Source organism: Poecilia reticulata, chromosome 17, assembly GCF_904066995.2.
Source record: "Poecilia reticulata chromosome 17, P_reticulata-male-v2, whole genome shotgun sequence".
Lineage (NCBI taxonomy): Eukaryota > Metazoa > Chordata > Actinopteri > Cyprinodontiformes > Poeciliidae > Poecilia > Poecilia reticulata.
Window position 1 is genome coordinate 2762654 of NC_088846.1, and position 13669 is coordinate 2776322.

The following is a 13669-nucleotide window of genomic DNA, read 5'->3' on the forward strand; positions in this document are numbered from 1 at the left end:
GCTGTAAATGTAGAGTTTACTTAATTTTTTTCTACAGCAGACGTTTTGTCAAAAAAGTTTAACAGGCTTAATTTCAAAAGGTTGTAAAAACTTTTTTTTAAATAAAAATATGTGGGGAAAAACAGTCCATGCATCCTCATTCCAAACACATTCACTTAAATTTTCACTTTATGGTACATGTTCACATTCTTTATTGACTGTATATCAAATATATTTTAAATGTAACTGAAGATATGACATAATACAACATATAATATTCAATAAAATACAAAGACGTAAATCTTATTGTATAGACTACGTTGCTTGTAGGAATTTTTTTTGTATAGATATTTTTATTCAGAAGGTTAATCCATACAAAATCTACATCAAATGTACAATACTACCTTCTGTTTTTTTGTTTTTTTTGTGTGTGTGTGAAAACACTTCAAAAATAAAACCCACCCCACCCACTCTCTCCATGTAAGAACATATACAGTAATATAATTTAACACATAACATATTTTTGAAAGGCTAAAGTCAAGAGAAAAGAAATTCAACAAAAATATTGAGCAAAAATTAAACATAAGAATTGAAATAAGACAGTGAAAATCAATACATATCAGTTTCTCAGGTCTAGTCTGGTAAGAAGGTCCAGAAACTGAATCCAAATCTGGTTGTACTTAACCCATGTCCCCCGTATTGAGTGAGAAATGTTTTCAGTAGTACAGTATGACAACAGTTCATTGATCCAATGTTTCTGGTTTGGAGGCTCCATAGCTTTCCAATTTTTAAGTATACCCTTTTTTGCTGCAGATGATGCTAACAAAACAAAGTATTTCTTGCAAGGATACAATTTCAAGGACATAAGATCCCCAACTATCCAAATCTTGGGATCAGCATCTAAAGAAAGTTCACAAACTGCTGATGATATCTGAATTACATTATTCCAATAGGTTTGCAAGTGTATACAACTCCAAAGCATATGAAGAAGATCCCCTACACACATTTTACACCTTTGACATTTGTCAGTGGTGTTGGCATTCAGTTTATTCAACCTGTATGGGGTATAATATATGCGGTGCAAAATATTAAATTGAATTTGTCTATGCTTAGTTGATATCAATATTGTTTGAGATGAATTTAGCAATCTACTCCAGTTTTTGTCATCATATTTGCAGTTTAAATCTGACTCCCATTTAGATTTTATTTTGTTTTCATAAACTGGTAAGTAATCAAGAACAATTTTGTAAACACAGGAAATAAGTCCTTTTGTGGTGGTACGTTTAGTATCTAATAAACATGTTTCAAGTAGAGTTTCCTCTGGTTTATTTGGGAATATCTCTGTTTGGCTCTTAATCCAGTGTCTGATCTGCAAATATTTGAAGTAATTGTGCCTATGTAAGTCATAAAATTCAGATAATTGACTAAAGCTGGCAAAGACATTGTTGGTATAAAGATCGCCAACTAATATAATGCCTTTTCTGACCCAAGTTTGTAATATACCATCTGCTATAGGCTGAGGAATGTTAGGGTTACCTATAAGTGGAGCCTTAACCAAAAATTCTATGTTTAGATTTAAGAGGGCATGTAGTTGAAGCCATGCATTAAAGGTAGCTAAAATTAAAGGATTTGATGTGATTTTAGAGAGTTGTTTTTTAGAACCCAGAAAGGGGACAATTGATAGTGATGTGGATTTTAGTTCTTGTTGTTCAATTGAGATCCACCTAACATCGTTACCATTTGAATGCATCCACATCCATAGTATACGGAACTGAGAGGCCAAGTAATACACTCTGAAATTTGGGAGATTTAATCCACCTTTAGCATAAGGTGCCTGTAAAGTGAAAAGCTTAACTCTTGGGACTTTCTTTTGCCATAAAAATACAGATATTGCTTTATCCAAATCTTTAAAAAATGTCATTGGTACTTTTAAGGGGACACATTGAAATAAATAAATAAATTTAGGTAATATAGACATTTTAATTGTATTGACTCTACCAATCAAAGACAGTGGGAGATCAGTCCATCGTTCCAGTTCCGCTTTAGTTTTATTTATTAATGACGTGTAATTCTTTTGGTAAATCTGCTCATACGATGAGCTAATATTAATGCCAAGGTATGTAAAACCATCTGGGCACCATTTAAATGAACCAGGAAGTAATTGTGTCTCCTGCTTTGTCATATTAAGTGGAAACGCTTCACTCTTGGAATAATTGATTTTGTAACCAGAAACTGAGCTGTATGACCCAAGGCATGTCAGTAAAGATGGAAAAGATTTAAATGGTTGAGAAATAAATACTAATAAATCGTCCCCATATAGCGCAAGTTTATGTTCATCTGTACCTACCCTCACACCTGTGATAGATAAGTCAGAACGGATAGCAATTGCCAATGGTTCTATGGCAATGGAAAATAGGCTAAGAGAACTTCCTCTTTCTTTTAGTAAAATCAATAACATGCAACAACCTCCTAATATTGTCTGCTCCCTGTCGATTCTTAACAAAACCCGTTTGATCTGAATTTATAATTTTTGGTATTATTCTCTCCAGTCGAGATGCTATAATCTTAGACAAGATCTTGTAATCTGCGTTAAGAAGGCTGAGGGGCCTATAGTTACCGCACTTTTGTCTATCCTTTCCAGGTTTGGGGAGTAATGTTATTGTTGCAAGTTCTAAGGATTGAGGAAGTTCTGTCCTTTGGAATGCCTCTTTGATCATGTTTGTAATAGGGATAAGTAATTTGCTTATAAAGGTTTTGAAGTATTCAATTGGGAAGCCATCTGGTCCTGGAGCTTTATTATTTTGTAATGATTTTATAGCAAGACAGACCTCCTCTTCACTTATCTCGCTATCCAATATGTCTTTGTCAGTTGTGTTAATCTTAGGTAAATGTAATCTTTTCAAAAATGTATTTGTATCTATTTTACCTTTGTTAAGTTCAGATTTATATAATGTTTGATAATATTTTTTAAATTCCAAATTTATATCTTTTATATTTTCTAAATGTCTACCATCATCTATTTTAATACTCTGAATAAATTTTTCATTATCTTCCTTTTTTATCTGCCACGCCAGTAATTTGCTTGTTTTGTTGCCAAATTCATATTAGTGATATTTAGTCCTTGCCATTGCTGCTTCAGCTTTACTTGTACACAGATTATCATATGAAATCCGTTTTTGCTTTAAGATGCTCAGTAATTCTGGTTGTTTTGTTCTTGCATGGTCAATTTCCAAAGTCCTTATATCTTTTTCTAATTGAGAAATGTGTTCCCTTTTTTGTTTGTTTTTATATGAAACATATGAAATTATGTGCCCCCTCATGTAAGCCTTGAGCGCTTCCCATATATTTGAATGTGAGGAGGTATTTGAATTTACTTCTAAATAGATATCAATTTTGGTATTCATGAAAGTGACAAATTCAGGGTCCCTAAGAAGATATTCTCTGAACCTCCATATAGAGGAAGAAACAGGTTGATGAAATTCTAATTTCATTTGTATGGGGTTATGGTCTGAAATTGTGGCTGCTAAGTAAGTACATGTTTTAATTTGTGATATAAGTGGGAGAGAGGTCAAAAACATATCGATTCTTGAATATGAGTTGTGGACATTAGAATAGAAAGAGTAGTCTTTGCTGGTTGGGTTACATAGCCGCCATACATCCCCCAATCCCAGTTCCCTCATGCCTTGAGCCAGAGCTACCGCCGATCTAGATAGTGCAGCAGATTTAGTAGAGGAACGATCCATGAGTGGATCTAGAACCAGGTTGTAATCGCCGCCCAATATACATGGAGCTTCAACCATTGCTAGTTTTAGAGTTAAATCTTTAAAAAATTCTGGGTTGTCTAAGTTTGGGCCATAAACAGATACACGTATTATTCTGTTTGTATTTATTTCACAGTCTGTCAAAATCAATCTGCCAGTTCTGTCTTTTTCCATATAATTTAACCGGAATCTAAGGTTTTTATTAATAAGTAAGGCTACACCTCTGGCTTTAGATGAAAAAGAAGAATAAAATACTTGACCAACCCAATCTCTGCGTAACTTTAAATGTTCTACATCTGTGAGATGGGTCTCTTGGATAAAGGCGATGTCTGTGTTTTGCTTCTTAAAGAATGTTAGAACTTTCTTCCTTTTAATAGGGTTATTAATCCCTCTAACATTCAGTGAAATACAGTTTAGTAGTCCTGTCCTATTCATTTTAAATATTGTGAGAAAATGCTCTGACTAGGTGATAACATGAGATGTATAATTTGGAGCAAAAAAAAAAAGAAAAGAGAGATCTCTGACTCTTGCTAATAGTTTACAGGCTTCATACACCACAAATTGAACCTCATGGAGAGAGTGTCCCACAAACCCCAAACTAAAGAAAAAAAAAAAAAAAAAAAGAACCCACATTTAAACCCCAGTAAACCAAAAACTGAAAAAAACAAAAACAAAACAAGTAGAAAACAAATCGTGGGTTAACTCTGCTTCTAAACATTTATGGTATCCCCAGCAGAGAACAATTTTTCTGAAAAAGAATGTTACGCTTGCTCCATCAAGAGAGACAAAAAGGAAAAATACTCACGGCTATAACGCTACTTAAAATCTACCGTTAACAGTCTTGGTGCGTGGTCATCTTGAAAAGGAAATAGTCTATCCCTCATCCTGAACAGTGGACAGGAAGGTCTCCACCTCAGATGGACCTGAAAACAGTTTAAATCCACCTCCGTGTCGAATCCTCAGTTTAGCAGGGTAGCGGCTGGCGTATTCAATGTTTTTCTCCCGTAGTTTTTTCTTCACTTCGTTGAAAGCGAGCATTTTGCGTTGGATCTCAATGCTGTAATCCGGATAAAATGAGACTCGATTATTATCCAACTGCACCGTTCCCTTGTTCCTGGCCAAACGAAGTACTTTGTCTTTATCCCTGAAGGTCAGGAATTTCACGAGGATAGGTCTGGTCCGCTCCGACGGCCTCCCCAGGCGGTGTGCCCTCTCGATAGTAACCGGGGTTAGGAAGTGTTCCTCCCCAAGAAGCCGCGGGATTAGTCGTTCCACATATCCAACCATATCGGTACCTTCTGACTGTTCTGGGATATTTATGATTTTGACATTTGACCTCCTGCTCCGGTTTTCCAATTGCTTGTTACCTACAGAAGCAATTCAATTAAGTTGGTTCAACAATTTTCTTTTTTAGAGTGTGTTTTATAGTTGACCCACCATCGGTTGTTGACCTCAACCATACATGCAACCTTCGCAATAATAATTCAACATTGAATTAACATCTTTTGCCAACAAGCCAACAGCGAAGCAGCTGTGTGGTTGGGCCATCCCACTCATGCAAATGGTGGGGGTGGACCGCTCCACTCCTTGTAGTAAGTTGTAGATGTTTTTGTGTCAATATATCCCACGCAAACAGTCAATGAGAATTATTATGAACAAGTAAGAAATGTACAGAAAGGAATCGGCACCGACTATCCTCTACAGTGCTCAATTTAAAACATAACCCCCGCTCAGTAATAAAATGCTCTGACCCAGAGCTCGGATAAGGAGGAGAGGAGGGGAAGAGGTGCGGCAAAACAGCTGACATTGATGAGATGTTGATCAGACAAATGCATTTCAGTCATTAGATTTCAACGACAAAATAACATTGATTTAATGACACACTTTCAACGTTAGTTACTTGGCTAGAGGTGGATGGTTGTTTGACGGTTGATCCTCCGTCATTTGTCGACTTCAACCAAAAATCAACCATTAATCAGACCTCGGCATTTCAGTCATCAGATTTCAAGCACAAAACAACATTCATTCAATGACACAGTTTCAACGGTTTGATTTGATGGTTGTTTGATGGTTGATCCACCGTCATTTGTCGACTTCCACCTAAAATCAACTATTCTTACTATTTTTCAACGTTGATTTAACATCGCGTGCTATCTGGGATGTTATAATGCAGACCTATCAGACATAAAAATGTACATAAATCCTTAGCTTTCATTCAATATAAAATCAACAGGAATCTGCATGCAGATCCACATTCAGATGATGGTTGAATCAACGTTGATTCCTAACTGATTCAATGTAGAATCAACACAAATATGCATGCAGATCCACAGTCAAATGAGTGGTGAATCAACACTGATTTAATGTAAAATCAACAGAAATATGCGTACAGATCCAAGTTCAGATGATGGTTGAATCAACGTTGATTCCTAACTGATTCAATGTAGAATCACCACAAACATACATGCGGATTCAAGTTCAGATAGTTGAATCAACGTTGATTCCTAACTGATTCAATGTAGAATCAACAGAAATATGCGTGCAGAACCACATTCAGATGAAGGTTGAATCAACGTTGATTCCTAACTGATGAAATGTAATATCAACACAAATATGCATGTAAATTGACATACAGATGATGGTTGAATCAACATTGATATAATGTCAGTTATGGTTGAAACCCTAACGTTGATTCAACATACAAGTCACCGACCACTTTCAACGTTGTTTCAATGTCAGCGTTCAACGTTGATTCAATGTTTCTGGCTGACATTGATTCAATGTTGTTTCAATCATTCTGTGATATCTGATAATGATACACTGGGATGTGCATTTCTAGACTGAACTGAGTAACATTTAAAACAGTGTTTACATTGATTTCTTGTCAGCTTCTTTAGTTCTTTTATTTTCAAAAAAGGTATATAACCGAAAACTTTTTGTGCAAAATTTGCAACAATATTGCTTATATTTTAGTTTATCAGAAGATATGAAAAGTGAATAAATTTTTACATTCACAGTACCGAAGGTGAAAGTTTGTCGTATCTCCTGGTCGTTTGTTATATCTCGTGGTCTTTTTCTGATAGCAATTTTTCTGGTGCCTCCGCCATTTTTCTTTTCAATGTCACAAACATAGACACAATATAAGGATAGACGCCTCATGGACCGTTCCCGCCTATTGTCGCTGACGAGATTTAGTTCGGCCATCTTGGAGCGGTACACCACTCCACTCAGCTTATGTGTTTAGCAGGCACCATGACGTATCAGCGCATTTAATCGATCATAAAACGCTTTTTTGTTACTGGAAACCATATTCAAACATCTATCAAAGCTACATTTATAATTAATTGTATTATTTAAGTATGTTTTTAATACATAGTTCAGCATATTTAAATATGCTTAGTGGCTATAACAATAGAATAGGAATGCAATATTCTGATACTGATGTATGATGAGCATATTAAAAAGCACAGTCGTTCATAATTTATTTAATAAATTATTTAGTAATATCAATACATATTTATATAACTATATAAACACAAATAAATAATGATTAATAATGGCATAAAATAAATAATGATTAATACTGAATAATATCCCAGATAGCACACGATGTTAAATCAACGTTAGAAAATAGTTAGAATTGTTGATTTTAGGTTGAAGTCGACAAATAACGGTGGATCAACCATCAAACAACCATCCAATCAAACCGTTGAAACTGTGTCATTGAATGAATGTTGTTTTGTGCTTGAAATCTGATGACTGAAATGCCGAGGTCTGATTAATGGTTGATTTTTGGTTGAAGTCGACAAATGACGGAGGATCAACCGTCAAACAACCATCCACCTCTAGCCAAGTAACTAACGTTGAAAGTGTGTCATTAAATCAATGTTATTTTGTCGTTGAAATCTAATGACTGAAATGTATTTGTCTGATCAACATCTCATCAATGTCAGCCGTTTTGTTGCACCCCTTCCCCTCCTCTCCACCTCATCCGAGCTCTGGGTCAGAGCATTTTATTACTGAGCGGGGGTTATCACATTTTAAATTAACCACTATAAAGGATAGTGGGTGCTGATTCCTTTCTGTACATTTTCTTACTTGTTCATAACAATTCTCACTGACTGTTTGACACAAAAACATCTACAACTTACTACAAGGAGTGGAGCGGTCCACCCCCACCATTTGCATGAGTGGGATGGCCCAACCACACAGCTGCTTCGCTGTTGGCTTGTTGGCAAAAGATGTTAATTCAATGTTGAATTATTATTACGAAGGTTGCATGTATGGTTGTGGTCAACAATTGACGGTGGATCAACTAAGAAAATAGTTGAACCAACTTAATTGAATTGCTTCTGTAGGTAACAAGCAATTCGATTAAGTTTATCGAACTGAATTTATTAAATTTATCCAACTTAATTTATTAAGTTTAACAAATCCAATATATTAGAATCATCCAACTCAATTTGTAAATTTATTTTTAACAAATTTATTAAGCATGTTTAAGATAACAGATTTAAGTCAGTCTTACTCAAATCATTTAGTTTACTTCAAAAATGGTAAATAAACTTACATAGCACTTTTCCAGTCATTTTGACCACTGAAACCACTTTACACTAGAGTCACATTCACACAATTATTTAATACACAGATCAGTTGGGGTTAAGTGCCCAGGGGGTCACATTGGCATGTGGCAGGAGGGAGCTGGAATTGAACCATCAACCTTCTGATCACAAGACAACTGCTCTACCCACAGAGCCACGGTGGCCTACCAGGGAATCTGTCCCTGGTTAGCTTGAGTCATTGTGTCAGACGAGGGATACAAATGTGGTATCGAACTTAATTATTTCAAGTAAAGTCAAAGTGATTCCAGTGTGTTTCAGCACTGGTCCTCCAAGCCCTGCAAGTTTAGACATTTCCCTAATTCGGCACACATGATCTTAATTGATGTCTGATTAACGGGGTTTTGCTGAAATGAAAACACGCAGGTCAGTTTGCCTTGAGGACAAGGTTTGCGGAAGAACTTGTGATTTAAATGTTCAATCAATGGAAGCTGGTTTTCACAACTCTTTCCCCCCAACTCCCACCCCTCACCTGGGCCCATCTACCCCTCAATCTCCTCACCCTTTCCACCCTCCTCCTCTCCTCCTTGGGCTCCGGGTGAAACAATTTTAATTTTAGGTGAGGGTTTTAAATTTTCACATTTTATTTTGTTAAAGATCTTTTTGGCTCTAGTGGCATTTATTTGATAAGTTAATTGACAAAAAAGGGGGAAGACATGCAGCAAAGGTTGCCAAGGCCAGGAATCGAGCCTTCAACAGCTGCATCAAGGACTAGGGCAGGGGTGGGCAACTGTGTCTCTACTTCAACACACTTGAGTCAAATAATAAGGTCGTTAGCAGGACTCTGGAGAACCTGACTGCACTGAGGAGGTGATTCAGCTATTGGATCCAGGTGTGTTCTACAAGGGAGACATCTAAGAGTTGCAGGACACCGGCCCTCGAGGACCAGGATTAGCCCACCCCTAAGGCCTCTATGTGTCCAATCTGTGCAGTTTGTTGCACTCCTCATTACCTTCTCATCTCCCCCTACTCCCTCCCATAACTCTCCACACCCACCTGTCCCAATCCTACAGCCGTTTTGCTGCTGGCTTGTTTGCAACTGGCTTCTGAATTGAATTCTCCTCTGAGCAGTTTTATGGTAAGTTTTTCAATATTACTTTGATATTAAATGTGTTTATTGAAAAATAAGGGCATTGTTTTGTGCCCATAGTAATCCTGGTTATTTTGGGGCAAAACAGATATTTTTAATAATTGAGGTCATGTCTCATTTTGTATTATTTTCATCCTGCCCACCACTCCAGGCCTAAGTATGAAATCCTGCGAGATTTTGTGAGATTTGAGTTTTTAAAATAGGGCGGGGGTCTGGGAGAGCATGTGGTGGACAAGGAAGTGTAAAGCTGGCTGCTCCAAGTGGGCTTTAAATTGTTGTGATAGTAATCACTTGTTTTTCATTTTTTATCATGACGTGCTTAGATGTGTCTCTGTTCCAGAACAACTGAGTTAGATGATTGCATGACAGTCTGCAGCCATCAAGAAGTGCAGAAGGTTGTTAATCATCCACAGATTAAATCCAGGTGAGGCAGAAAGGAAACACTTAAAACATGTAAGGCAGGTGAAACACTGAACTAAACCTGCCAATTACTGATTCAGTCTGTTGTTTCTTGGATTGGTAACTGGTTAAATCGAACTGGTCTATTATTACTGGTGTGGGATCTTTATCTGCACGTGGACATTTTGTAATGAATTTAATAAACTTATTTGGAAATATTTGTAGTTGTTTGAAGATTAAACCAGCTATTTGATGGAAGTTTATTCTGTATAAATCATACATTTTCCCAACTACAGTATAAATCACCTTTTGCTCTATGCAGATCCACATTCAGAGGATGGTTGAATCAACATTGATTCCTAACTGATTCAATGTAGAATAAATACAAATATGCATGCAAATCCACGTTCAGATGAAGGTTGAATCAACATTGAATCAACATCTTAGAATTTCTCATTATTTATTTTGTAAAGAGGAATGGTCAAAAATACCTTCATCCAGGATCCAGGAACTCATTAAAGGCTACAGGAAGCAACTAGAGGCTGTTATTTTTGCAAAAGGAGGATCTTAGTCCAATAAACCTAATTTCAATACTGAAATATTACTGTGTCCATAAGTTATTGGTCGTATCAAACTGAAATATCTGTTACAAACATCCAAATATTTAGAGATAAAAATAAATAAGATTAATAGGGGTGCTCAAACTTTTTCATATGACTGTATATTTGTATATCCAACTACAGAGAAGACGGTGCCTTACCAGCCATGATGAACCTCGCCAGTCTACTAAATATTACTGATCTAGGCATCACAAAATACAAGACGGCATGTAATTAACATCAAGTGATCTAACTTAAAAACAGTCATTAGACTTTATGAGCAAAATATTAGGCAGCTACTTTATCCTTATGTTGCCTTGCCGATGGATACATGTTGGCCTCAGTCTAAAATGTCCATATGGATCTGAAAAACCTGCTGCAATGCCGGTTTTTGGCCTGTTCTTCAGGCTGTTGGCCTGAAGAACAGGCCAACAGCACCAGACGTGACTATTCATTGTTCCTGCCAGAAATGTTGACATGACCGTACCTGAGATTTCAGTTATGGTACTGTTTTTCAAAAAGACAAATTAAAAATGAAAACTTGAATCTTTAAACAAAGTCGCTGTTTTTTGTAGAGGACATATATACATCGTTAAAGTTTATTTAGGTTTAAATGTTATCAACTCGTATAACTAGGCTCTTTCACTTAAATGTGTTCATGGCAATGAAAAGAAATGCCCAACTTAGCACCCTTTTCCAAGTATCAGTTAAAGCATCAGCTAACATAGGGCCCTATGTAATACGTTTTATTTTCCAAATTATGTTGTTTCCCCCAAAAAAACGTAATTTTTTTGGGGGGGGGGAATTAAGTTTTTTTTTTCCCAAAGTGAGGTAATGTTTGGGGGGAAGAATTAACCCACTTTTTGGGAGAGGTATCCCAAAAAAAGTCTGTAATTATGGAGTAAATAAAAAACAATCCAATAAATCAATAGCCTGAGTTCCACATTTTTCTGTTTAGGTTCTACAGAAATGTGGTTCAATAGGGCAGATATTAAACCTTTTTACAGTCAATTAATGCACTGTATGTTCAAAACGGTAGTAGTTACTATATATACAGTTCCTAAGTCAAGAAAATAGATGCCATAAAAAATATTTTTTGCAACATGTCCAGGCTGCTAGAGAGCAAAAAGGGTGAATAGAGTACAGCAAATGTAATTTATTTAATCTTTTTTAACTTTTAAAATCTGGAGGTGTGAAACTTCCTGGGTTATGAAACCCAGGAACCTCAGAGGTAAGGATCTAAGTTCTATCAGGAATACACATAAAACTACTGCTAATCATGCCAGAATCCGAAATGGTAAAAATTACTAATTTCACTCACATATGGCTCCTCAGTGCTCATGCCCGGAAATAGAAAAAAAAAACAACAAAAAACATTTTGATGCTATTTTTAATTGTTTTTCTTATAGTTCTTTAAGAAAAAAAACAGAATAGGCCAAAATTGGTATGAAACTGCTGCTACAAATCTTGATAAGTGCAACTTTTAAATAATCTTCAGTGTCCCAATAATACATAGAAAAAATGTTGAAGCAAAAAATGTCACTGCCAAAAGAGCTAATAAATTTACACTAGTTTTCTAAATGAAGTACTACAAGTTAAATTTTCTATTTATACATTAAGATAAAACTACGTTTTGCCTCAGGTCATGTTTTACAGAGAGCAGTAAGAGGGAGCAGTGTGAAGGAGGATGGACTTTTTGGGTGCATTCTGGCTGACTCGGTAATTAAACCACATACAGCTCAGTTGTTTTATGCAAAAAATAGCACGATATAGAGTCACTGTTACTGCTAGACGGAAACCATATCCAAAAAACAATCATCTTCTCTACTACGCAAGGCCTACATCATGTTCTCGCATGAAGTATGTGCATGCATCTTAGTATAAGACACACGCACGCACGCTACAGGCTGACTAAATGGGATTAAATGTAATTTTACGGTCGCAAAAAAAGAGCAAAAAGCTGAATGTTAGCAGTATGAGGAAAAATACGAACAACAAACACCAAACGGACAACTTTAGCAACTACTTACACTTGGTTAATGATTTATTTGGTTATTGGAGCCATGCTTATATAAATACACAAACTCAACGGGGTAAACATTTAATTTTAAATGTGTTTAAAGTACTTTATTTAGCTATTAACTGTAAATCAACATTCTATACACGTCATTGTCGAGAAGCGCTAGCACAGAGGAATGTGCGAATAGACCAAATTATACTTTTTCCAGCAAAAATTTTAGAGCAACAGAAAAAAAAAACACAGGGGGAAAATGTGGAAAAATAAACTTTAGCATTGACAAACGACGCAAGCATGGCTCTGCGTCCACACGGCACAGTAACAGAATTGAACTTCCACCATTTTTCAGTACATTGGCAGCTGCCTTCCCTGCTGTACTGGAAATGTGCAATAAGTTGAGGAAAAACTCACCCGCGGATGGTTTGTTGAGTCTTCTCGCTTTTTCTGCAGTGGGGCTTTAACAGACTCGATGAAACCGAGAAGAAATTTCCTGTGTCCCTGCTGCAAACGGTTGTGTTTTTGGTGTGTCCAAATTTCCTGTCGACAACTCTGATTTAACTTTTAACTGCACCGTACTTCTCCGGTCCATAACTCCCTGGCCCTATGCTCAGCCATTTTCCAGCTCAGCACGGCGCAGGGAAGGAGAGTGCGTGGGAACTACTGAGCTGTGAACGAAAACGAACGAAACCACGCGGAAAAGACCGAACGATTTCGGAGAGCTCCATCTTCTAAGCTGGAAACCTGAAACTACCAATCAATCTCCATCTGTACTTGCCTGCACTTTATTTAACGTCACTGTAAACTACCTCGTACTACAAAGAACTATTGTTTGTATACGTTTTTGAGGTCTGTGGTCTATTGCTTTTCTTAATGCTCCATTTCTACTCCTGTCTACAAAAGAAAAACAGATTTTTTTTGTGTGTGAGTATTTATAACTATTAAAATAATTAAAATTAAAATCAAACATGTTAGTTAATATGTTTGATCATAAATGATAAGTGCTTTCGTTTCTTGCCCCAAATCATACCTAAACATTTTCAGTAAGATGATTCTTTGTCAAAACATAAGAGCCAGATGCAACTTCATAAACTCTAATAATAATAAAGCCACCATAGCTTTGACAAGGTAATTGACCCTTCTGTTTTCCTGTAACTCAATAGAATATTCCTTATCTGGGGTCTATGTTTGCAATGAACCTAAAGCAG

At 36.3% G+C, this 13669-nt stretch overlaps 1 protein-coding gene across 2 annotated transcripts in view; it reads right to left on the minus strand.

The window, feature by feature from the left end:
* Window positions 1-13337, minus strand: part of pik3r2 (phosphoinositide-3-kinase, regulatory subunit 2 (beta)) — a 92093-nt gene extending 78756 nt beyond the window's left edge. For both annotated transcript variants that reach the window (XM_081597945.1, XM_008433459.3), the window contains exon 1: window positions 12876-13337. The gene's annotated coding sequence lies outside the window, so the exon portion shown is untranslated. The remainder of the gene's footprint in view (window positions 1-12875) is intronic.
* Between the last annotated feature and the right edge of the window lie 332 nt (window positions 13338-13669).